General features: G+C 40.2%; 1 long non-coding RNA gene across 13 annotated transcripts in view; it reads left to right on the top strand.

The window, feature by feature from the left end:
- LOC147450458 (uncharacterized) overlaps window positions 1-11,168 on the top strand; it is a 68,428-nt gene extending 57,260 nt beyond the window's left edge. For all 13 annotated transcript variants that reach the window (XR_015189271.1, XR_015189282.1, XR_015189281.1 and 10 more), the window contains one exon: window positions 10,880-11,168. This is a non-coding gene — a long non-coding RNA (uncharacterized LOC147450458). The remainder of the gene's footprint in view (window positions 1-10,879) is intronic.
- The last annotated feature ends 16,652 nt before the right edge of the window (window positions 11,169-27,820 follow it).

Raw genomic sequence — 27,820 nt, 5'->3', positions numbered from 1 at the left:
TTTGCTCAAGATGAGTGCTCTGAATTGTGCTCAAAGTTCCTTTTGTTCTTATGGAAGGGAGAGCCTTCGGTGCTTAATGAGAGAGTGCAATGGACACAAACAAAGTGAATGGACATTGTGCGTGAAAGTGTATGAGACTGAGAGATAGAAAAGAGAATACGACACTAGAGACGTTGTAAAACCCTCCTCCGAAGGCCCCACCCTCTATGGCGAGAGCGGTCTACTTATGATTGCACAAATCTCTACAATGCTTGGACTTGCCGACGATGTCGACGACGATGAGGACGACGATGAGATGGGCTGAACTTTGAAAACGCTAAGGGCTGAAATCTGCAAATCTTTATCTGCTGAATTCTGACTCTATGTCCATGAGGACGTTGCAACGACGACGCGCTGAAAACACAGATGCTGAAATCTACGTTTTCTGGGCTGAATCTGCAAATTTCGATGGATCTGACCGTGCGGCGAGGATGTGCTGCGGAAAGGTGAGATCTACGAGGTTTGGGGGTTCTTCTGCGGGTATTGACTGCTGAAAACTGAAAACGCTGAGTCTAGGGCTGATTCCGTCGCGAAGATCTGCAAAACCGCTGAGGAGGTGTCTTGCAGATGTAAAAACACTAGGGCTGAAAATCTTTTGGTGCAGTGGAAATCTTCTAACTGTTGTGGAAACTGCTAACGCTAGGGGATCTGTTTTCTTGTGGTTGCCGGGGCTGCTCTGCAATGCAAAAACGCCAGGGTTGATCTGGAACTGAAAATGCTAGCCTTTGCTGTTAAGCAAAAACGCTAGGCCTCTGTGGTGGTCCTGTTGAGAAGTTGCCTGCTGAGCAAAATGCTTCTTCTGCCAGAAAGTGCTAGCTTTGGTTTGCTTATATATTATCTTAGCAAAATTTCCCTACGTACTTTCCAACAAAAGTCACTTAAAAATAATAAGTGAAAAATGTCAAAAATAGGAAAAATAGGTCTATGCACTGTAAAAATGCTACTGATGGGATCTGACTGGAATCTGATGGTCATGCTGTGTGTGTGTGCAACCAGAGGATATGCATCTAATCTAAGTGTCTGGACATGCATGGTCTGCGAACAGACTCACAAAAGTGCAAGATCACTTACTATTCTAGACTGACTTGACTGAACTGAACTCTGGTCATGCTGTAGCTTGTCCACGGACACATAGGGTTGGATGTGTCACGTGACATAGCTCCTCCATCCAAAATTACTCGAGATAACAGTTCTCATTGCTTTTGTGCTTGTAATATATCTGAATCACTAGAACCTCATCATCCCAAATAGCTGGCAAGCCTACTACTCTTTTGTGTGATAAATTTCGCAGCCTCTGGCAATGTGCGTCTGATATCATTCAGTTTTACTGTCAACTTCTGAATGCGTTCACCGACCTGCACATAGATCTCATCTTGTTTGTTGCTAGAGCTGCCGTTGTCCGAACTAGAAGATTTCTCCTCTTGAGTATGTTCATAGTTCCATCCCATTTCCTCTTTGGTTGCTGGTTGGCTTTGTGATGAATTCTCTTGTTGATCCTTCATCTGACCAGTGGCTCCAGCTTCGGCCAAGTCTGCTCTGACTTTCCGTGTCTCATTTACCAGACTTCCCACCGCAGCGATCATGGACTCCTCCAAGCCAGATGTTGCTGTCTTCTTTGAGGTTTTCAAGACTGGGCAGTAGCCCACACTCATTCTACCACTACCGGCACTCTCATCGACCGAGCACTGAAGCTACGGAGATCCAGACGGCCACGATTGAGGACAGGGGCTACACAGCATCGACGGAGACTACATCGGAGGTTTCGAGCCATACTCTCTCGACATCCAGAGTGCAGATGAGGATGGATTCTAGTAGTAGTATTTTTGTTCTAATCTTTTTGTCCCCAGACATGGTATCAGATTCACAATTTTATAACAGTTTGGTCTCATAGGTCATTTTGGCCTTTTGAAGACGTTAATATAACATTTCATTTCATTTCATTTCTCATAACAAGTCTTGAGTTCAACTCTCGTCGGATAGATCTTTGAGGTCTCTTGGGATAGTTTCCCACGATGTTAAAAATTCTCTTCTTGGGGGGGAGTGTGTGTGTGGGTGTGTGAGTGTGTTAATAAAAAGAGGAAAATGGTATAACCTTTCTATCACCCAAGTGTGGTAGATTGGTTAGATTTGTTTTTTGCATTGAGCGTACGCTTTTGAACTTCCGTGAGTTCCGTGCTTTGAGCAGTAATGAGCAAACACAACTCTAAAGGTCGATCGATTTTGGGCCTCTAATAACCACTTTCCGCATGTAGGGGGAGCAACAACCATCCATTAGAAACTAATATCTCTAGTCAAAGATGCAACTTGAAGGCTGTCAAGGTGTGATCTCTCCAAAAGATGTAGAAGCCAGTGCTTACCATAGAGGTACTAGTAGTTGTGTTAATGATGCGATTGAGGTGGTGGCATGAAGCCTGCGAGAAATCTAGTCCTTTTTTGCATACAACTAGATTCTATATGTTCAGTCCAATCGATGTCGCCGCCACCACCCCATACGTCCATTTCTCCTTCTCAAGCGCTGGCGTCCCTCCAATCCATAGCACCCCAGCCAACCCCTCTATCCAGACAACCGTCCTCGAATTTGTGCTGATGTAATGGATCTTATATGCTAAGCCAGTAAGAGATGCAAAGAAAGCTGACTCATCTCTACAAGAAAACCGAGATAAGATGCAGCATCATGAGGAATGTATTTGCACACGAGGGCACTTGGCACCCAACATATATGATATATTGAGTGTATAACTAAATAAAATAATTTATGAACCTTGAGGTAGCAAAATGCATTCAACAGTAGGCAAACTTTGTACAATCCTCTTGACGCTGAACTTGGTTCCGCACTCGGACAATATATTAGCAACAGTATGCACTGCGCTATGGAATGTTAAGTCGCTGTTGGCGATAATTACATTCGACCGATTCGGCATACTACAGCTGCTATATGGAGTTTTTACCTCGACTGCATGCTGTACAAAAGACCTTTGAGAAGATGTGAATAGATTTTCCTCCAAGGGGAAATGAGGGTTTGTATCGGCTACAATACCAAATTGAAGTTTGCGCCCATCTGCAGTCATTTGAACTTGATCCGCTGGCTTCTGTGTACATGGACCTTTGCTCATAGGATCCGCCACCGAATCGTGGTTATTGGCAAGAAGGGCGCTCCGAAGCAGTAACTGTTGTGCATTCAAATCCTCGCCACCAGCATTCCCTGCTTCGTATGTAGTTGCTGAAGAGCAACGCTGCAGTATACTGTTGTTGCTAATCTCAACTGCACCCGCATTGGTTGCTGCCTGCACGCGGTTTAGCAAGAGAAGCTCTTTACAGGTCGCAATTTTGGCCATATTGTTCGTAAAGTTTCTGCTATCCCACCTAGTTGTTGAATGGCCAGCAGTGAACTGCTGCTAGTTCACTGCTGGAGGCTAATAAGTGTTACATATTGGTATGCCTGTCTCCAAAAATGCCATTACTCCACAGTCTGTGTTCTTCGGCTTCTCCAGCATCAAATCTCCTTGGAGCTACACATTAACCAACTCTTGCGGACACCATAATTTGCGTTGAATTGGTCATGAGAGATGTTTCTGTTTGTCTGTAGATCGTTCCGAAATGCTTGCCTCATCAAATTTTCAGATAGGCTATCAACAGAGCTGGACGAGAAGTGCGACTGAAACCAACGGCTCATCCGACCATGACTTGCACTATAAGTCGCGATATTCCCCAATGCCTTTCCCTCGACATTGAGCTCTCTGCCACTAATCCCCTCGCACTCTCTGCTAAAAGCGCAGGCAGCTAGCACTGAAGCTGCTGGCTTAATTACTTGAGGATAACCATCATAAGCTTAATTCGGTGTGATCGATCCTGCTAAGCTTTTCTGCCCTCATGTCCACTTTGACGTTTACTCTTTCCATTACTTCGGCCTCTGCCGTCTGCATCGCCAACAGCCTGATGTCCACTTTGACATTTACTCTTTCCATTACTTCGATCTCTGCCGTCTGCATCGCCAACAGCCTGATGTCACAAGACGGGCACCACGTCTCTGCACCTTCTCCAGGAAGCATGCCAGAGAATGAGCCCTAACCTCATATTTAAAGGCCCTTGGCCTAAAAAGCAATTACAGTGAAAAGCCTTCAAACTCAAAAGCATCTGGTCCAAAAGCAAAGCCAACAATTTGCTAGCGTAAATCACGGAAATCTGTACAGCTTGCCACGTCATCAACAAGCGCAAAACGTGGAATTCCGGACAGCTTGCCACGTCATTATGACGACGCAATTTTCGGAAAATCTGCCATGTCATCAATTTGTGCGTGTGTGCGGGTCCTGCTTTATTTGAATCCTTTATGTCACTTGGGGCCCCATCGGACGGGTCCCCATAAGTTCGTAGAACTTCTTCTTCTGTTACTTGTTCTTCTTAGGGTTTAGGCCCCTCGGCCGGCATCTGTAAGTTGGCTCCATTCTTTAGGCTTTAACACGTTAGCAGTTTGTGACATCTCCCCTTCTTGAAAGAGAGTAATCGTCCGCGATTACAACATATCTGCAAAACAACTCAAGTTAGCTTAAAAATTTCCGAGGGACAATCAGTTTGCTCTTTTTATTAAGGAGTTAGCTTCTCCTTTCTGCTCTTTTGATCAAGAAGTTAGATTCTCCTTTTGGCTGTTTTGATCAAGGAGTTAGCTTCTCCTTTCTGCCCTTTTGATCAAGGAGTAGCTTCTCCTTTCGTCCAGATTTGAACTCTTGATATTCTGGCGTAGTAAAATTAGCCATCACACCCAGACCGTACTAATCTTCCACGGGTGTCTTGATGCACTAGCATTACATACCCAGGCAATCTCATCCAATTAGGAATATTTAGTAATTGGCACATCACAATGCAACACAAATGCTCACATATGCATGTTACAAGACATAGAAACATAAAGTCGCCGATGAACACTCCCCCCGCAAATAACCATCCAGGTCCGAGCCATGAGATGTTCAACGACTCCCTCATCACTCCTCCCGCAAATAACCTAAAAAGGTCTGGGCCATGAGATATAGAAGCCTTTTACAACCAAACGCCCCCCCAGACCGCAGCCTGCGTCGTTTGGAGGTGCTGAGAGTAACCACTACTCAGGCTTCTTAATACTCCCTCCGTAAATAACCATGCAAGTCCGGGCCATGAGTAACAACAACAATACTCCCTCGGTAAATAACCACAAGGGTCCAGGCCATGAGTAAAGACAACACTTTTCAATCATTCAATACCCCCCCCGTTAATAACCACAAGGGTCCGGGCCATGAGTACGAACAAGCATTCTCAAACATTATTTCTCACTACTCCACGCGGGAGTAAAATCACCAGTCATTGAAACCAGTATAAAACCAGAGTCAAACAATTCAAATTGGCACCAAGACAGGTTCAAAACAGATACCATTCATTTCAAACAAATTCCAAACAGGATCACCAAACAAGTTCTCAAACAAATTTCAAACTTAAAAAGCAATCTCGACATCACTCGAGCTCGAAAAGTCGACTGACTTTCCATCTTGAAACCTGCACCAAAAAAAATTAGTGTTATGTTCATTCCATAGGGTGGTAGCCGAGCACAACATGGTCATCAGCTCTTGGACAAACAGTATTTCTTTGGCGGCGATGGTAGTCCCAAGATAGCAGTCGCACTGGACCCCCAAGGTCATTTGCTCATGAAGAGACATCTACTGGGAGATGTCGAGAAATTTTAAGTTATAATCTGCTAGGGTTTCCATGGCAAGCATTTCAGGATACTCCACTCTGCCAAAAGTTGCACTCCAAAGGAAGATGTCAGAAACCATATAACTTAGGGAATTTTTTTTTTTTCTTGAAAGCTTGCCAAGTACTTGGAGTATGTTGCTTGGTAGCTATAGACATCAACATCTGCATGGCACTGCTTTCGAGAAAAACAGTGACTTGAAACAAATATGGATCCTTCTCTTGCAAGTGATCTTAATCGGCTTATGCCCTGTAAGACATGAGCGGTGAAGACGGGAGCGCGCCTGATGCACGATGAAGTAAGGGTGGGAGTGGCTAATAAGTCGGGGTTCGAGGCGAAGATACCCTCAAATAAAATTCCAATAGCTCTGTCTGCTCTTTTGTAGGACCGATATGTTTTCAGAAAATCACACGCCAGATGCTTTGATACCACTGTTACAAGGCGGGCACCACGTGCCAATAGAAAAGAACAGACTGAACAGACTTTTAGCACTTCAATAACAACTGAACTGAGAGAGAGAGACGACAGGCGACATGGAGTGGCGGAATTCCACCCCAGAGAGTATTGGCCCCAAACCTTGGCGCCCCTTTCGGTATTTCTTTATATTGAACAAGCCGGTACTCCAGTCTCTGCACCTTCTCCAGGAAGCATGCTAGAGAATGAGGCCTAACCTCATATTTAAAGGCCCTTGGCCTAAAAAGCAATTACAGTGAAAAGCCTTCAAACTCAAAAGCATCTGGTCCAAAAGCAAAGCCAAAAAGTTGCCAGTGTAAATCACGGAAATCCGTACAGCCTGCCACGTCATCAGCCAACGCAAAACGCGGAATTCCGTACAGCTTGCCACGTCATCATGACAACGCAGTTTTCGGAAAATGTGCCATGTCATCAATATGTGTGTGTGTGCGGGTCCTGCTTTATTTGAATCCTTATGTCACTTAGGGCCCCATCGGACGGGGTCCCCATAAGTTGGTAGGACTTCTTCTGTTACTTGTTCTTCTTAGGGTTAAGGCCCCTCGACCGGCATCTGTAAGTTGGCTCCATTCTTTAGGCTTTGACACGTCAGCAATTTGTGACACTTGATAGCATTAGCAGAAAAATGTGTTGAACAGGCCTGCGAAGGCAATGAGTTTTGGTGATTTGACTCTAGACTAGGCCAACTGATCATCGATTGAAATCTGATGTCTTCTGTTTCAGTAGCACTAGAACAGACCTCTGCCAATGGGTTGATCGCACGAAATATCCGATCTTTGAGAGTGCTCAACACGTTGCAAGCATCCAAAATACCCTCCAGCTTGATGATCTGTGAAATATAACCAGTGTTTGCAAGGTCTCTGGTACTCCTTTCCGGTTCTGCCCAGCTTGCTGCTTCACGGGCAAACTGTGTGGTAAAGAATTGGTTGTGAATCTTGAGAATTAGGCATGGGGACCTGCTGCATATCATTTCCATGAACATTGAAGGATGGCGGAGGGCACAGGGTTGTTGAATCTGCATGAGCTATCCTTTGAGTGGCATAATGCTGGGCATAACTAGTTGCACCTGCAGAAACGAGCTGAGTAAGGTAGTTGAAGCTGGTGAATAAAACAGCCTTAAGCTTTCTAGCCCTGCTCCTGTTGTGTTTATCCTGCAATCAATCCATGCAGGATATGGAAGCAAAGAGGAACACATCTGGTGTCATGCCAATGCTGCACATCTACTCAAAACATCTCAGAGCGTCATCAAAAAGCTTATGCTGGGTGTATCCTGCAATCAGTGAATTCCAAGAGACTACATCCCTGAACGGAAGCCTGTTGAATATCTCCCGTGCTTCTACCACACTTTGCAATCATATCAAGCACGGAGTTGGCAGTAACAATGTCTCTTTCTAAAAACCGATCATTCAAAATCTTAGCATGTATCTGCTGGCCCTTAAATGGAGCACATCTTACAAACTGCATTCTTTTAAAGCATATGATAGCCTTGTCCCACATCTCATAGTGAGTATATGCGTATTTCATGAAACCACATCTTGAATTGCCATATCCTGGAACGCTTTTTGAGCTCTACCAAGTAGACCACAATTAGCATACATATCCATCAATGCATTGGAGACAAGAATGCTTTTTCCTATAAATTCTCTCCAATAATCTGAGCATTGATCCCTTATTATTGTTGCCCCAATGATGCCACAAGATTTCAAGATACAAGCAAAAGTGACAGAATTTGGATAGAGACCCTGTTTTTCCGTCTCCTTCAAATACTCAAATACTTCCTTGCAAAGACCATGTCCAATAAGCACATTCAAGGTGACAATATCTTGAACAAGAAGTTTGCAAACACTTCTCGCACTTTTTCAGGGAACCACACCTAGCGTACAACACAGTACCCACAACAACATCCTGTTCCAACAAGCGGCTCTTGCCAAGTTGAGCATGTATGAGTTGTCCCTTGTCCATTGCACCTCTACTGGCACATAGCTTTAATATGCAGGTAAAAGTGCCTGCACTTGGAGATAGACCTTGGCATTGCATTTCATAAATACAAGCAATCGCTTTGTCCAAACGTCCATCCTGCACATAAGCAGAAATTAACCCATATTGTTTCAACTTTCAAAGGTCTCCCATCTGTTTTGTATAAGTCTCGTTGGGCAGAATCATTGTATGCTAGTCTGCCTCGTCACGTATAGTTGTATGCCTTTGATGAATGATCAGGTGAGTTTCCAAACCTGTCACTCTCTTGCCTCACGCCTTGGCTTCATGCAGCCTGCGTCGGCGTCGCTAATATGGACGCATCGCTAATATTGTTGCAGTGTGCTTTATTTGTCATGGCCATGCGATTTGGGTATAGGGCAAGGGCCCAGATCATGCCAAGTGGCCAGCTCTAGGCTCAAATAAGTAAAAAAGCCCATTAGGCTCACCAAGTAACCATTTATGGAAAACCATCGCTAGAAAAAGGAGCTGCACACAAGCTGATATGCGGCGAAGGAGATCCTTTAGTAGCGCAGCAATCCCACAACAGGTGGCAAGGATTCTCATCCGCAGTCAAGTTACAGACACAAGAAGAAGGGTGGATATGACATGCACAAAGAAAAATGCCCACCGGGAAAACTCCAAGCAAATAGTGCCAAAGAAACGGTTGCTCCTTTCAAACACAAGCGGCTTTTCCACAGGACAGAGAGAAGCTTCCTCCACCAAATATCAGATTTATGCATGTGCAAAGGAGGAGAAGAGCATAAACTCGACTGACAGAAATATCTTGAAAAGGCGTTTCCCGAAGACTCCAATCAGACATGCAATCACCATCAGGCAAAGGTGAAATGGGCAAAAAATCAACCAGCATGTGCTGAAGTTCTCTCCAGAACTGACAGTAATGCATGGAGCAATTCAAAACGGCGAGCGGCAAAGGGAAAATCAAAAGTGTATTTGGCCACATCCACCACACGAATGCCACGACAAGAGAGGAAGTATGCCTAGCGACTCGCAGAGTTATAGGGGGTGGCCATTTCCCTGTCCCCGTTCCCCGTTCCCATCCTAATTTCCCGTTTCGTGTTTCAGATGTGAGTATCCAAAACAGGGAATGGCATTTCATGCATGTTGCCGTTCCCCGTTCCCTGTTCCGGGTAACTATGCCAGCGAGGCGAGCGGTCAACCAAAGAGAGAAAGCTCCAATGAAGTCTCTCCAAACGGAGCGGATTTCCTTTCGTCAAGCATTCCATGATAGATGAATCCTAAGGTCTTTCCAAGCACATGCCAAAGTGGAAGCAAGAGGACATCCAGGAATGCGCCCTTCCATCTTATCAAATACAACCTCCCAAATAGATGATTGCCAATGGCCAAATGAGGAAGTAACAACATGTTGACCAAGGTATGCAAACATAAGAGTTCAGGGCTGAATTTGTTATGCAAGTGCAGGCAACAACATAACCTTCCTAGCAAGAACATGCCTGCCCAAGTCCAAGATATTGAGACCACCAAAACATTTAGGAGTGCAAAGCTTCTTCATCTGACATCAAACGCAAGCCTTTTTTGTGAGCATGAGTTCGCCACAAATGAGACAAAATGGCTGACATAAGAGAATTGACACACACACACACACACACACACACACACATATTGAAATAGTGATCTGCTTATAACTCATTGATGGATAAGCTTGTGACTTGATTCTTTCGGTGTGTGTATTAAAGTGATTGCGCGCACACACACACATATTAAAGTAATGGTTTGTTTATAACTGATGGATAAGCACGTGACTTGATTCTTCTGATGGTCTGGAAAGCCTTTTTCCTAAATGCCCAGCCTTCCTCCTCTTAAGATGCGATTTGTAGACTTGAAATACTAGTAGATATGTCCAAATTTGCACGTTTTTGAACTATTGTCTTGTATATTTTGCAAGTTTTTCTGCCCTTCACCATGGTTTGCAATTGGCTAATCTTGATTTTCAATCGGCTCAAGGCTAAGCTGAGGGACACCTTTCCCGAACGTTGGGACTCAACAAGATTGATTTGAACCTTTCTCTTTGAACAATCACAAGAGATAGTCCTTGAACAGGACAACCTAAAAACATTGAATCTAGTCTGCATCTAGCCACAAAAGTGGCTCATGCACTCTTAAGAGTCAGTATTTGATGTCAAAAGTCCAAAATAAGAACATTCAATATAAAATTTTACAAAAAAGTGCAGTTTTATTGGAAGAGTTGCAGGATCTATAACATCCATTTAGATCCATTTAGATAGCTTTGTGCCCAATAATAAATAACAAAATCAAATGATGTTCCATTCAAAATGATGTCATTCAAATGATGTTCCATTCAAAACTGAAAAAGCAAAGACTACTGCCCATTTGAAACAGTTTCTGTATATGCACAAAAACGTCAAATTTCGATTTTACCAAAAAGACAGAATTCAATTATGGTTTGAATCCAACAATGCTCGAGACTTATGCAGAAGAAAAAAGACTTACAAGGACCTTTCAATTAGTCTGCTCTAATTTCCTCTTTGAATGGTCCATAACTTACTGAGGGGAGATTGGTTTGGACATTCATATAGAGTAAAATTGTTAAGACCTTCAATGTTCAATTCCTGTTCGACACACAAGCTGATGTTGAAGTCGTGTAGCCAATCTTGACGAGGTTTGCTTCTTTTGCAGATCTCTCTCTAGCAAGGCCATCAATTCACGGCCAATAGTAGTGTGCCACAAGATGTTTGATGCTGGCTTTCTTGTGTTACCATCTCGCAAGGTGCAGAGCTTTGAAGCTCGTGGGAACTCGGCGTAGAGACAGGAAGCTCATTGTAAAGAGCTGTAAGGTCGTGAAATCCTTTTCACAGCTGTTGATACACAGCTCACTTGCAATGCTGACAAGTCCACCTTGGAATGTCAGCTTTAAGATGCCATCCTCAGGTGTTGGAGGTGCATTGTTGTGAAGTTATATTTATATGATTTTCTTTATATCTGTGATTGCTCAATGATTTGTGATTGTATCTTATATAACATGAAGAACTCTATCTCTTGGTTAACCTTTGCTTGAGAAAAATTTTGTGAGCATAATTTTAGCAAAATAAAGAGAAGAATATTATGTGACTTGTTTCATAAGCTAGTCTCACGCCATAGAAACTTTGTTAGCTTTATTTACAAGAAAATTATTGCTAAGGGAGCATAACTAGACACCAAATTTGCCACATGTAACGTGCCACAAATGCTTTTCTTTACTACTCAGAGTTGATAGCTTTCCAAGTAAAATCTTTTGTCAAACAGACCATAGCAAAGACCTAAATCACATTTCAATCTACAACGTTGTCAACAACGATGGTGTCAAGGCCACAAACAATGGTTACGAGGTTCATAATGATGACGTTAAGGCCAATAACGATGGTAGACAGGAAGTGAAATATGATGGGGCAAGTGAAAAAGTCCCAAAGAAGAGCATAATGTCCATTAGGGAAGGAAACTAGAAAAGTTGTAAAGCCAAGTTAACTACAGAAGCATGCCTCCATCATTGCATGCCACTCTTGTGTTGTTTGATTACATTCTTTGAAGATAACAAGTATGTTAAAATAGTGTAATACCACACTTTGTCAAGATACTTGAAAACGTCGATGTGGTGCAGTACTTTGCTTGGCGGTAAGGAGTACAAGAATGGTACAATCAGAATGAAAAAAGGATCATAATTAACCTCCAAAAGACCAAATTCCACCTCTGCACCTTTTGCCACCAAATTGCCAAAAGGCACCTTATACTACAAATGGACGGTGCCATTTGGGTGCTTTGCTAATAGCCACAAGCTCATACTGTACAATGATCTCCACTAGTACATAGATACTATGTTTTGATATTGTCCCATCCCATATTTATGATGTGCAATACCAAAAGTAGTAGTCTCAAATGGTAAGTTTCACAAAATCGTCCCCAAATAGTTGGTCTAATGGTAAGGCTTTGGCTTCTCAATCTACGGGTTGTGGGTTCAAATCCCCTGGTTGTGTCCCCTCTGGAGGGGCACTTGTGCTATAGAGCATGTGTCGTCGTCAAGGGTAGTATCTATACCTATCACAAACTCAAACTTGTGTAACAAATATTTTTTGACAAAATAAGGTTACTTATGGTGCACTTTTGTACTTCAAATGTAATAGTGAGGTGGTAGCTTCTCTATACATGAGAGATTTTACCATGCATAACGTCCAAAATGCTATCCCAATGACTATTCAGACGAATCATATATGTGTTGGGCTTTACAAACACCTATAATCAATGTCTCTTGTTATGTGAAAGCACTCTCAAATGGTTTTTGCATTGTGTTCTCAATGACAACACCCTTGCAAAGTAGTGCTATTATTTGGCAATTATGCCAAAAAGTCAAATCTTTAAAAATAATTTGTATAAGCACTACTGGCTTTGGTGTGAAGGGGTGCTAAGAATAGTGGGCGAGTGACACATATCTTCCCTCCCACCCCCCCCAACACCCACCCACACACACACACACACACCACCACCACCAAAAAAAGAAAAAGAAAAAAGAAAAAAGAAAAAGAAGTTTCTACCTCAAATAAATAGTATGGGATTTCTGAAGTAATAACACAACCTATTCTATGCACTTCACATGCGTTTGAAATACATCATTCCTAATGTGATGGTTACTGGCTTAAGGAGACTAAGTTCTTTTCACAATGATAAAGTTGTTATATTTACTTGTTAATATGATGAATGGATTCATTTGAGAGCTTTACAACAACCCACTTTGATAAGGTACCCCATCTTCTAGGCGTTTTATGCCTTACAAATAATGTTTGGCAAGAGCTTTGGGGAACAATCTTGTGCACCTTGTCTCTTATCTTACCTTCTTGTTTAGCTCTATGACTAAAAAGAAATTCCGGGAATGCATCCAACAGAGACCACAATTTAAACAAATATTACATGGTGCTAAATACAAACACCGACAAACCATAACTCACTACCATTAGACTATGTGATAGCATTGCATGGGCACAACTTTTAAAGACATCCCGTCAAATTTTCATTAAGCTATATCTATAGTGTATTTATCACATCTATGCATAGGCCATATATCATATAGAGATGTCCAATGGAGATCATGCACCACTATGGATGAATATTCTTGCAATCACTACAAATGATTAAATTCCCCTCTCTTTCAAGAAGTGCTTTTAGCCTAAAACATATTTACTCTTAGTGATCTACATGATAGTGTCACCTGTCCAATGCTAAACTCTTAGAGCAAACAACACTCCAGTTTCTTGTGTCCTTTCATGAAACTTTTCTATAGATATGCATATACTGTTTAAACTTAGTTTTACTTCTTATGGATTTCAAAATGGAGTTTCGTATCATAAGACATTGTGAAAACTACTAGCCACTTATCATTCATTATCATCTTGCAAACAAAAAATAGCTTACTACAAAGTTGTAACTCACTTTGAAGAATAGACAATAATCAAATAAATTGTTGGTTGCTACTGCATTTTTTCATGCTCTAACGACGTGATCATATCCATTAAACTACTAAGCTCCCCTTCATGAGATTTTCATGCAAAAGCATCTTAAGGTCTAGTTATCAATTGCTAAATTTTGGCTATGATGCCTTTCAATATCATGTTTCCTCACATTGATATCTATATCTAATATGATAGCTCCCTCTAGCTCCATTTCATCCCTCAACCACATCCTTCAATTGATCTTGTACTTTCCTTAGAGAATCACCTTGCTAAATTAAAGTTTCATTTGTGATGTCATCTCTACATTGTGATTTGTAAGCTTCTCGAATTCAATGTTAAACAACATATTTATCTCTATAAGACAATGTGAGAGGGTTGAAGTTTTGCTAGTTTTTGTGAGTAATTTTTCCTCCAAAACTTTAATTTTTTGACCGATTCCTGTTTTTCATCGTTTGACTGCTTTATAACCTCTTTTTCATCTTTATCTCTATAAGCCAGTGTGAGGATTGAAGTTATTGATAGTTTTTGTGAAAACTTTTTCTCCAAAACTTTAATTTTTGGGCCAATTCCTCTTTTTCATCTTTTGATCGCTTTGTAGCTTGTATCAATTGTTTCTTGAGATACTAGACCTTACCTTTTACCATTATTGCATTTGCAAGTTGACTTTCAAACGCTTGAACCCTATTCTCTATTTGCCATGTCCTCTTCTCAATCTATACATTGCTTTGTTGGTTGATGAAGAAGTCCCCCATCACCCTCCATGCTTCCTTTGCCTTCAAAATTGATACTTATTTACACTACATCTTTTTTTGCACTCCAAACATGTCTTGATTCTCCATCACTTGAACTTTTCTTGAGAATTTTCTGCTTTGCCCCTATTCATCTTTAGTTTGATACTCTTCTTTTGCCCAGATATAGGTGAAAAAGTTCCTGGATTTGTCCCTATCATATCCCTTTCAACCAAAAATAGTGGATCCACCATTTGTTTGTGATTGAAAAACACTTTTTTTAAAAACTTTTCCTAGAATAGCGTGCCCCAAATAAATCCTCCGGTATTCTAGCAAGATCATTTTTTGTTGCTATAAAATCAAGATTTGTCTTCACTAGTGGTGGTTTATCTTCACTATCATCCTTTGTGCTATCTTCCTCCAATGTAGTTTTGTAAGAAATTATCTTTCTCAGAAGGTTATCCCCATTCATAAATTCCAATTGTTTCACCTTCTAAAAAAGTGGTCTCAATACACGTGCTAATCTTGTTGTATTATCCACCCTCCTTTTATCTTTCTTTTTAATTTTTAAGACCATCTTTCGATGGAAGATTCTCCCCCATGCATCTATTTTTTCCTCTTTTTGCTGCATACAAGTAGGTGTAGTCTCTGTTTTTAACATAATCTCCTTTTAGTACTAGCAAAAACGTGTTATGCAAACCATTCATACTGATTTGTCGTATCCAGTGATTTGAACCAAACTCAAAAGTCTCTCCAAAGTTAGATTCATTTGTGCTTTCATCAATATTTACATTAGGTAATCAATATTTACTTCTTGGAAAACTGACAAGTTGTTTATCTTTAGAGCTATTACAACAAGAACCAGATGCTCTCTACACCATCTTCCTCTTGAATATTATTCATTTCCTTCACTATTCCAATCCCGATTTCTCTTTGTACATCCGACTATATGGGATCCTCATTCCTAGATGACTTCTCAAACAAAGACCATTGGTTTTTGCATGGATCTTATAGCTATTGCAGAGCCAATTACTTGTATGGTACTTCTTCAATCTAAATGTACTGATGATAATGATCACAACGGATGTGTGGATCAAAATTATACTTCATCATAATTTTTGTTGATGTTTCCTCTAAATCCCTCAAAACCACCATATTTAATTAGTCCACTCAAAACATGTGACTACATATCTGTGGTTTTTGTAGCCACATTTCCCTTTACATCATCCCCAAAACCATTCTTTACATGAGTATGCCAACTTTTCAATTCAGCAAAAGGATCCCTCCTCACCTCCACTTGATGTGTGAAGGGGTTACAACATTTATACCCTTTCTTCTCAAGGGAATACCCAATAAAAACATAGTTTTTAGCTTTTAGGTCCAAGTTCATTTTCAACTTAATTGGCACATGTGCATAGGAAATACAACCGAACACTTTAAGCTGTTGCAAATCAAGTTTTCTTCTAGTAAACTTCTCCTCATATAAAGACTACCTTAACTCAATAACAATGAGGCATGTTCTTCTCATACATCATTTCCAATTGGTGCAATGTGTCTGTTCTTCTATGCAATAACACTATTTTCTTGTTACCATATACATGTGCTAGTGATGTGTGTGAACACAATAGGACCACCGGGGCATTTTTTCCCTCTTTAGGAGGTTTTTGCCCCCGTGCATTGTATATATGCCCATCACTCTAGGGCTATCTATCTTTCCATTGCACACTAAGTAACATACTCTCAGTTGTGTGCCTTGAACTTCCTTTGTCTTCTCCAAGCTGTGTGCATTTCTTTGCAACCCTAATTCCAGCAATTGTTATCAGAACAGGTTGCGTCCTCCCGGGCTTAGTCCAACAGCTCCAGCACATGCCTTCTCACCTTCTCCGATTTCAGTGAGCTTTGGCGAGCGTTCATAGGTGAACAAAAAATTTGGGCATGCTTGTAGAGCTTAGTCTGCTCAGATTTCTGATTCGGGCTCATTTCGGCCTCCATTTCCACTACATGCAGATCTGCACATGCAATTTTGTCATTTTGTGCAAAATTTATGTCAGTGCCGTTTTTTGCAGAACAGGTCCTATACAGTTTCTTGCGGGTTTTGCTATATAGTAGTGCTAGTCTCACTCAGTTTCTCCTCATTTCGGGCAGTTTTCACATCAGATGCATACATTTTCCATGGCTGGCAACAACACAGATGTGTTCAAAATCTTTGCTGCTGCTGAGGACAGGTTGGATGGGGACAATTAACCTATGTGGGCTTACATGATGCAACATGTTCTTGTGTCAAAGGGTGTCTGGAATATTTTGCAGGGCATTGATGTACGTCTTGGTTCTGGGGATGTAGGCAACGTTGAGGATGTTGCACGTCTTGCTGCAATAATTGCTTCTATTAGAGTTGTTTTGTCTACATCAAAACAAGCTCGTTTTGGGAATAAAAAGGATGCACATGCTCATGCATTGATTGTGTTGTCTGTGAGGTGTATCATTACGCCTCACATTCGTTCAACGAAATCTGCAAAACAGACTTGGGATATTCTAGCAGGTCTTTATGCAAGCCACAATGAGGCTAAAATTGCTTTGTTGCGGCATAAAGAGCTAGAATTGAAGATTATGCATGAGGAAGATGATATGGACACTTTCCTTGCTGGTGTCAAGGATACCAATAAGCAACTTATTTCTGCAGGTGAAGTCATTTCAGATAGTTCCCTTGTGTAGACTGTCCTCGATGCCTTACCAGATTCTTACCAGACTTATGCTAGTACTTGGAGAATTATGACCCAAGGAAATGGTGAAGTTGTCACGTTTGATGCATTATGCACATTGGTGTTGCAAGAGTCACTTTCTAGAAAAAACAAGACTAGGCAGTGTGCAGTTGAAGAGGCTTTTATTGCTTCTCAAAGAAAGGGTGGTAATAGCAATGCAGCCACTTCTTATGGTTCTGGTGTGAGTGAAAAAATTCTGTTCCTAATGCTTCTACTGGCAAAAATCATTTGGAAATTCTGGTGATAAGGGCAAAAGAAGCGTTGCCATTATTGTAAAGCTAATGATTGCTTGATCAAGCAGTGAGTTGAAGGCCAAAGAGGCTAAGAAGAAAGAGGGTGGTTCCACTGCAAATGTTGGTTCCACTACAAATGCAGCCATTGTTGAGTCTTCTGGGAAAGGAGAATGTGATGCTGATGTTGATGCAGAATGGGCTTTTAGTGCAGAGTGCACTTACAATCATGTTTTCCATGATGCATGCATGTCGGTTGATGCACATTCACATGTGTGGTATTTCAATAGTGGTGCTACAAAGCACATTACCTCACATCGTGAATTGTTCACCTCTCTCGAGTATGTCTCTCATGGAGATTCAATTACTTGTGCCAACAATGCCTCTTTCAATGAGTTGAAAAGATTGTGCTTACTGTTGCAAATGGCAGTTCTTTCACACTTGTTGATGCACTTTATGTACCTGGGATCAAGAAGAATATTTTATTTATATCTGCACTTGCTAGACTTGGACTTGTAGTCAAATTTGTGGATGACAGATGTATAGTTCATGATCTCAGTTTTGATGATGAAAAATTGTTGCATCTGGCTGTTTGTGTCGTGGGCTATATAAGCTTACTTTTTATGACAAGTGTGGACAAAATTTTGCAAATGCAGTTGCAGATTCAAGGGTTGTTTCAGATGCAAAACTATGGCATGCACGTTTTGGGCATCTGAATTTTGCCAGTTTTCTACGTTTGCAGAAATCTGATATGGTTGCTTCTTTGCCGCCTCTTGAAGCACCTGTCAAACATGTTTGTTAAGGCTGTAGTTAGGGCCACATGCAGGTTGCAGGTTGTGCATAGTGATGTTTGTGGGCCCATGCAAACTCCTTCCTTGAGCAATTACGTGTACTTTGCGACTTTCATTGATGATTACTCCAGGCATGCATCAATATTTCCACTTAAACAGAGGCATGATGATTACTCCAGGCATGCCATTCTGTTTGGCTTGAGGCCATCATGTGTGCCACTTATGTACTTAACAAGTGTCCTACGAAAGCTTTACAGTCTATTACTCCATATGAATCATGGCATGATAGAAAGCCTTCTATTGAGGACATGCGTGTTTTTGGCTATTTGGCATATGTGTTGGTGTCACAAACATAGCGCATAAAATTGGATGATAAGGCTATCAAATGTATTTTTGTTGGTTATAGTGTTGAAAGAAAAGGTTACTTGTTGTATCATCCACAAACAAAACGTATTCTAGTTTCATGGGATGTCTTGTTTGTGGAAGATTTTGTTCAACCCTTGTTGTCATGTACTAGAGAGAGAGTAATGTAAGCTCTCAGGACATTTATGACACTTTGTTGCCTCTTTTCAATGGTGGAAATTCAAATGTAAATTCCAATGAGGCAAATGTACAGCCTTTGGGGGTTTCCAAAAATGTTCCAAATCATCCTATTACTGATGCAGATGTACATGATGTACTTGATGAGGAAAGGGCTGAAAATGAGCAGGCTAGAGGTATGCCAAAATGGCTGGTGCATATGTTGCATGATAGTAAATTGGATGCAACTTTGTCTAGTGGTACTCGTTCAGGCTCTTGCCATGCATCTTATGCATCAGATTGTTATGATTTGGTTGTGTCTAGCTTACTGATGTTGAGGAACCTCTGTCTTTTGATGAAGCACAGAATTCAGAAAATTGGATGACTGCCATGCAATCAGAATATGATGCACTTATAGAAAATGACACATGGACTTTATGTGATTTGCCTACTGGCAAAAAGGCCATTGGTACAAAGTGGGCTTACAAGTTGAAATGCAAGCCGGATGGTGAGATTGATCGCCATAAGGCTCGACTTGTTGCAAAGGGTTATGCATAGCAAAAAGGCATATATTATGAAGATACTTTTGCTCCCACCTGTCGTATGACTGTTGTTCATTTTCTATGTGCATTGGCAGCTCATTTTGGTTGGGATGTACATCAATCAGACATTGTTATTTCTTTCTTGAATGGTGACATATCTGAGGAAGTTTATGTAACGCAGCCTCGCGGTCTTGTCAAGAAAGTACAAGAGGACAAAGTGTGCAAATGTAAGATGGCTTTGTATGGGTTGAAAAAATCTTCTCGTGCTTGGTATGAGAAAGCTGACACTCATTTGGTCAAACGAGGCTTTCGTAACAGTCCAACAGAAAGCACATTGTATGTAAAGTGTGAGGGTGATGTACTTCTCATTGTGGTTCTTTATGTAGATGATTTGTTGATCACTGGACCAAATGAGAGACATATTGCTGAATTTAAGGCTGATTTAAATGCTACTTTCAAGATGAAAGGTTTGGGGTTGTCACATCACTACTTGGGCATACAGTTTAAGGAGTGTAATGGTGGTATTGCCTTGTGTCAAAAAAGTTACATAGAGACATTGCTATGTAAGTTTGGACTTGAGGATTGCAAACCTATTGCCACTCCAATGGAAACAGGTTTAAAAATTGAGTCTTCATGATGCTGGTGATCTTGCAGATGTCACTCTTTAGATGCCTCATTTATGTATGCAATACGAGGCCGGATATTCAATTTGCGGTCTCACAAGTCAGCAGATTTAGCATGACCCAGGGTCTAAGCATTGGTAGACTGTCAAGAGGATTTTCCACTACCTTAGTGGCACTTTACATCTTGGTTTGTTTTATCCCAATGGGGGATCATTGCTGCCAGACTTACATGCTTTTTTGGACTCAAATTGGGCTGGTTGTTTTGACACGCGAGTGTTCACAAGTGGTTTTTGTTTCATGCTTGGCAGTTCATGTATATCATGGTTGAGCAAGAAGCAACCTAGTATGGCCACTTCGAGTTGTGAGGCTGAGTATAGGGCAGTCTTCACAACTACGGTTGAGTGTGTATGACTCAGACGCCTTATGGCTGATTTGGGTGTTGGACATGACATTGCCAACACTATCTACACTGATAGTCAGAGCGCATTGGCAATTGCAAAGAACCTAGTTTTTCATGCTCGCACAAAGCACATTGAGGTGCATTACCACTATGTCAGTGAGAGGCTCTCAGCAGGAGAGATCAACTTGGCTTATGTGAAAACACATGACAACCTTGCAGATATTTTCACAAAGGCTTTGTCTCATGAGAAGATTGAAGTTTTCCGCAAAGCTTTGGGCTTACTCCCCTTTGTGGACTGATTATGTCCTCAGGGCATGGAGCTTCCCTTTAGTCATGTGCAAGCTCTCGTTCACTGCCTCACTCAAGGGGGGATTTGTTACCATATACATATGGTAGTGATGTGTGTGAACACACTAGGACTGCCGAGGTATTTTCTCCCTCTTTAGGAGGTTTTCCCCCCCGTGCATTGTATATACGCCCATCACTCTAGGGCTATCTATCTTTCCATTGCACACTAAGTAACATACTCTTAGTTGTGTGCCTTGAGCTTCCTTCTCCCAGCTGTGTGCGTTTCTTTGCAACCCTAATTCCAACATTTCTTGTGGAGTATACTAGCATGAGATTTGCCTTTCAAGAAAATGCTAAATTTATTTGAGAAGTACTCTCCTCCTCCATTTGACCTCACCCTCTCTACACATTTCCTTGTGTGTTTTTCACCCATAATCTTGAACATTTGGAAGTGAGTGAACAAATCACTCTTTCCCTTCATGAACTACACCCATACCTTCCTTGTATGTCCAAGAATTAAGGTAACATGAAACATGCAACTACTCATAGGTGTAGTCTTTGTAGGACTCCCACATTAGAATGCAGTATCTCTAGTACATTTCTGCTTTTATGCTTGTCAAGAGGAAATGATGCATTTGCGTTCTTTCAAATTGACAACCCCACAAAACTTATGCATTTTAATCACCTGTCACAAGTTCTTGACTCTACATAGTATTCATCCTTTTCACATTTGCATGTCCAATATGCTTATGCCAAATGTCAATATCTCGAACAACTCATGACCCTTGTGCAAACATGGAAATTTTCCCCTCTAGTATATGTACCGCAAGGGTGAACATTCTTCCCACCTTTTTGCCTTGTGCAATCAACCTTCCATTCTACTTGTACTCCTCTACATAGAGGCCATACGCCGAATTGAATCGCACCTGCAAACCGTGAAACAGTTTCCCAACAAACATGAAGTCCTTTGTAATGTTGGGCACATGCAATACATTAACCGAATACTTTACTTTTCCATCTTCCAATGACAATGGCGCATTTTCTATATGCATAGTAGGATGCATTGTATGAACCCCTAGTTTCAACATAAGTAGGATTGTCAAAGGTTTTCCATTCACCTTGGTTGGTCATGTGATTCAATGCATATGAATCCACATATCATACCTTGTCACCATACTTTGATACATTTTCAGGCATTTATTTCACCATATGCTACATAACAAACAATCCTTTTGGCTCACCTCTTATATTATTTTGCTACCTTCTATTTAGATAGTCATGCTCGAGGTGGTCTTGGCTCTACTACATGTCTAGCATACCTTTCCATTATTCTACACATTGCTTTGACAAAAAATCCCTTAAATTCTTTGATTCCCTATGTCTTGAAATATTTCTTTACCACCTTTATTTTGCCTTTGATTCTCAAGCATATCCAAATTACCCTGATTCTAATTTTCACGGCCATGGCCACCACCGTGGCATGCACCACATCCTCCACCTCTACCTTTGTTGTTGTTGTGAAAGACATTTTGTAGATTATGTGTATTTTGTGAAGATGAATCTTCAATTATGTTATTCTCTTCCACAATCAACAATCACACAAAATCTGTGAAACTTGGAATCAAATAGAGGTCTTGAGCTACTTGTATGTTGGCCCTAAATCATGAAATCATGCATCGCCTTGTCATCATCATCAATCATAACACCAATAGATGAAAGAGATTTATATATGTCCTTTATCTTTCAAACCTAATTATTCATTGACAGACCCATCTTCTTGACAACGTTCATCTCTATCTTCAACTATAACTTCCTTGCATAGTTGTTGGTTACATGTACAGAGACCAAAGTGCTCGCCACCTACATAGGAGAATTTCTAGCATGTATTTGTCCAATAATAGTATTTTCCACACTAATGGACACCTAGGGGGCTTGAACTTATGTGCTCCTTGGTTCCAAGTCCTTAATGCCTTCACCAATGGAGGAGTAGGATTCTCCTTGGGAGCAATGGTGCATCTTCATGTCCGCCTTCGACAATGTACTACCAATAACTTCTACCCATTAGGAAATAGGTAATTTTGAAATTCCAAGAATGGATGTTTTTTTTGTCCAAAGTCTTATTGACAATACCATCAATTCCATCATTGATAGACATGTTTACAAAAAATAAGAATTCTACACAAAAAACTGTAATTGACCTAAATAGCATGTATTTGTCACAACTTGGGACCAGAAGATGTGTACATACACCCATACAACACCTCATACTATTATATTTTAGTCGTGAAATTTGTAGCACCAACTGATCTTCTTGCTACACCAAAACGAGAGATTTGTAGAAACCTAAACCTTTGTATTCTTGAATGCAACGACACACTCCAAATCCAGAACAAAGCTCAAAACATGTTCAAAACTAAAATAAGGTTTTAAAATTGTAATCCTAAAAACTACATAGAATCTTGAGCCGCAAAATATTCTGTAGAAACCATCATAATTGGAGATAGTTGGCCATACCACTTATTATGAATCTCCTACCCGCTACTCATCACAACTACTTAACATGTAAAGAGATAGAGAAGGAGAGAGCTTGAGCTCTTGCAAGTACACATGTTGTGAAGGACTGGGGGCTACTCTCCACAATACCTCAAACCACCATAAATAAAAGAGGAAGAGGTAAAAAGCTTTCTCAAGAGAATATGGGTTGACATTTTCTCACAAATGTTTGTCAACCTTACACACACTCAACCTTGACTAGCCTTGACTAGCTTCCCTCTACAATGTTACAACTCTCATCATACTTGGTGGCACTAAAGGAAGAAGAGGGGTCACAAAATTCAAGCAAAAAAGAGAGAAAAAAATTGGAAATCTTTTCACTTCTTTTCAAACTCCCTTCCTTGTGCTAGTAGAGACTCCATAGGTGCCCCCATATATACACATAGTTTGACCAAAATTCATTCAAATCAAAGCCCAATTTGAAAGCACAATTTGTTTTAAATGTTTTCAAAAAATTGAGTGAAACCTTGCCCTTTTGTACATGTACAAGCAAGCTTTTGCTATCGCTGCACCATAGGGAGCTGTAAACAACATAGCTAACATGCCTTAAAGCAAGATGAGGAGATGTCAATATGCAGAGATAAGAAGAAGATTTCACCAAATCATTGAGGAGAGACACACTCTCAACTCACCATGCTAACTCACAAAGCGAGAGGTGCATCTCCACAGCAAAACCCCCCACCCTTCTTCCCGCAGGCTACTCGAACATAGAGCTTCTTCTTTCTTGATGAACTCCATTCTTCACTCACAACCCAAATCTCATAAAAGTTTTTATTCATCTTTTAAGTAAACTTTCTCACTCTTTGCGAAAAGTCTTGACACTTCTATGTACAAAAAAAAAATATAATTATTTTTTACTACAATTAAAATGTGAAGTTGTGTGGGTTTGATATGCAACCTTTTGAAACGCTATTGATGGCAAAGTAAAATGTGTATTTCATGTAACGACTTGATGTTATGCAAGTTATCTTTGATAAATTGTGTCAAATCCTCAGAACTTTGAGCATTAAAATACTCTTTTTTAGTTCATGAAAATTTAGTATTAGAATCGAATTTAATTTTGAACTTTTTTTTAGTTCATGAGAGATTATCATTTCAATTGAACTCAATTTTGGAAATTTTACTCATATTAGTTGTATATAATATTCATACTACATGTAGACATGATTCTCCTCTCTCTCAACATTTTCAAGATTTGGATGTTTTTCTTAAAGTGCCTACACGTTTTTAATATCCATAAGAATTCATAACAATTCAAAACGTTATTTTGGTAAGAAAACATAGGTATTTTATAAGAATTTGACAAAATGTCACTAGGCATTTGCATACTTTAAAAAACATTTACCACCAAATATTAAAATAGCATTGGTTTTTACATGAAAAAAATGTAATTGTATTTTTCACATCATAATTGACCCAAAGTATAAGGATAACGCATAATCTAATTTTTAGCTTCACTAGATATTTGTAGTTCGTGGAAAAATACGACACTTGAGTGCCTGATTACAGGACTAGTGCTAATAATCTTTGTCTCACATCACCAAATTGATTTGCAATAAGTCTTGCTGCAACTATTTCTCGAATGCCATTTCAACCAGTATTGCAAACAATCTCATGTTAGTATGTATGGAAGATTTTTCCTCTTCCTCAATATTATCTAGTTGGTTTAGATTTTCCCCATCCTCACTAATGCGAGAGTTTTGAGGATTCAGTTATTCTTCCCTATTCTCTTGGTGCACACACAATTTATTTCCAAAGCGAATTTGAAATCGTGTACCATATCGATGTTTAGGAAATTGAAACTCCTTTGCTTATTTTCACATCTACATGTGCAGCTTCAATAGTGACAAGCATAAGTCCTATAGTGAGATACACAATTGTTCAAATAATCTTGAAATAATCATGGTACTTGTTCTAATCCAAATGCTCTCAATTTTTTATTCTCCCTTTTCCAAACTACCATTGCAATTCTCAATTTGGTAAGTACTCTCTAAGAAATTCCTATATGTACACTTAAATTCTTCCTTCTTTGTTGCCCAATTTTGAAATACTTCTAACCATTTGTCCATATTCTTGCCTTGAGTTTTCCCATGGATTTTGACCAAAGCAGGAGTGCCAAAGTGTTAGGGTAAACTTGGCACCCTAAAATTTAAAACCCTAGAGTTATACTCTTCAAATAAGTACAAATTTGTCCTCCATTGAGGAAAATCATACCCACTTATAGAATTTTACTTCAACACTATATACAAGAAATATCCTCATCATTACATAGTCGCACTATCAAATAAGTAAGAGAAATCTCCTCATTCAAAAAGTTTTCCTATAAAGGAAAAATAGATAATCACACAAAGCATTCCATAAAAAGCATAGAGTGTTGTAAGAAAACATTTTCTTCACCATTTCAATGTATACATATCCGAAAATGTATCAAACTTAGTCTCTTACCTACCATTAGGAGTTTTCCTATCACATAATTTTAGGTTTAAAATGTCTTCAAAAACATAATTAAAACCCCTAGATTTAAAATAATAAGCACTTATTTAAAATAGAGGTGTGTGTGTGTGTGTGTGTGTGTGTGTGAGAGAGAGAGAGAGAGAGAGAGAGAGAGAGAGAGAGAGAGAGAGAGAGAGAGAGAGAGAGACGATTGATGTGATGTGATGTGCTTGAGAGGGAGATCTAGTGGGCGTATTTTCATGCAAAAGGTGAGTATCTTTATTTGGTATTTGGCCCAAGATTCATATCCACTTTGAATGTATCTCATTGTTTATTAATGCTTGTTTTTACTACCATACTTGTGGTTGCTTCCATCTTCCCTTCAACTCTACTCAAAGGAAAACCACTTCAATTCCTCTCCTCTAGTACCTTCATGATTGTGCATGTCCACATTGGTCCTGTGATGTTTGCTAACATGTCCACAAAGTACCTCAGTGATTGAAGCATATTCTTCTACTCCCAAAATTATGTGATACCCACTAAGCCAGGGGGTTAGGTAAACTTGAGACCATTGATTCCTCTAGAATCCAAAGTCTTGAATGGCCAATATGGTCATTGCTTGCTTAAAGAAAATGTTGGACTTAGGGTTATAGGGATTCACACACAACTTGGAGAAGGTGAAGAAGCTCATGGCACACAACAGAGAGTGTATTGCATAATGCACAAGTAGAAATATAATTTAGCCCTGAAATGATAGGCATATATATAATGCACAAGGGAGAAAACATCTTAGCGAGAGGAAAGTGTCTTGACGGTCCTATATGTGTTCACACACTTTTGAACTACCACATATATGGTAGCAAATCCCCCTTGGGAGTGATGTGGTAAACGAGAGCTAACACATAGTGTATAGGGAAGTGCCATGCCCTGAGGACATGATCAATCCACAAAGGAAAGTAAGCCCAAAGGTTTGTGTAAAGATTCAAATTTCTCACAAGGAAATGCATTTGTGAATAGATCTGCACGGTTGTCCTCTGTTGGCAACAAGCCAAGATGATCTCTTCTACTGATTAGACTATTAGGAAAGCCTTGTTTAATCAAATGAACATCAACTTTGTCATACCAAGCATGAGGAGATTGCTTCAACCCATACAAAGAATTCTTATATTTGTAAACTCTTGTTTCTTGTCCTTTCTTGACAAATTGCGAGGCTACATTACCTACACATCCTGAAATATATCACCATTCAAAGAAAGTAGTAACAATGTTTGATTGATGTACATTCCATCCAAAGTGAGCTACCAATGCACATAGAAAATGAATAGTAGTCATATAAAAATTGAGAGTAGAATTCTCTTCAAATTCAATGCCTTTTTGTTGTGCATAACTTTTTGTAACAAGTCTAGCCTTGTAGCGATCAATCTCACCATCCGGCTTACATGTCAGCTTGTAAACCCACCTCATATCAATGACCTTTTTTCCAAGAGGAAAATCACATAAACTCCATGCTTCATTCTGTATAAGTGCATCAGATTTTGACTGCCTCAAAGCCATCCAATTTTTTGAATTCTTTGCTTCATCAAAAGAAAAAGGTGCCTCTTCATCATGTAAACTAGTGAGGCGGTCCGGGGCGGGCAACAAGAAGAGTGGCCTCTAAGAACTTTTCTAGGCTCCCGTGCTGTTCAATTGGGTTGGGGTTGGAAAAAACAGCAAACACACACACACAAACCCGCAACCTAACCCTACACAAATTTGGGGCACCACCTAGTTTTGGATGTGAACTAGGACGCGCAGAGAGAGAGAGAGAGAGAGAGAGAGAGAGAGAGAGAGAGAGAGAGAGAGAGAGAGAGAGAGAGAGAGAGAGAGAGAGAGAGAGAGAGAGAGAGTGCTCGGGCTGCTATGAAATGTTCAACAGTGATCAAGCAAACACAATTATATATGTAAGAAAAAGTGGGAAGGGGGAGGGGATGCTTGTTGCATTAATACCTTCTTACAAATCTGTCACGACCAATCAAAGTGAGATTAGTATTTGTTCAACATAGCTTGAGTAAATTACACCACAACACATCACAAGAAAAGCCACCCCAATCACTGTTTTAAGGTCAGGGGAGTCCTTTCCACCCTGTTGCCTTCTTACAGTATGTGGAATTTATGGCTAAATTGATGACAACACCCAGAGACAAGCTATCAAGAACTTAAAAAAAACCAAGACACTTACACATCATTGTTGTCCATTACTTTACGTTGGAAGAGAGACAAAGTATCCAAGCTTAGTCC

This window comes from Adiantum capillus-veneris, chromosome 9 (genome assembly GCF_014529385.1).
Source record: "Adiantum capillus-veneris isolate H3 chromosome 9, ASM1452938v2, whole genome shotgun sequence".
Classification (NCBI taxonomy): Eukaryota; Viridiplantae; Streptophyta; class Polypodiopsida; order Polypodiales; family Pteridaceae; genus Adiantum; species Adiantum capillus-veneris.
Note: the sequence above shows the minus strand (reverse complement) of the source record. Positions and strands in the feature narration are given on the sequence as shown.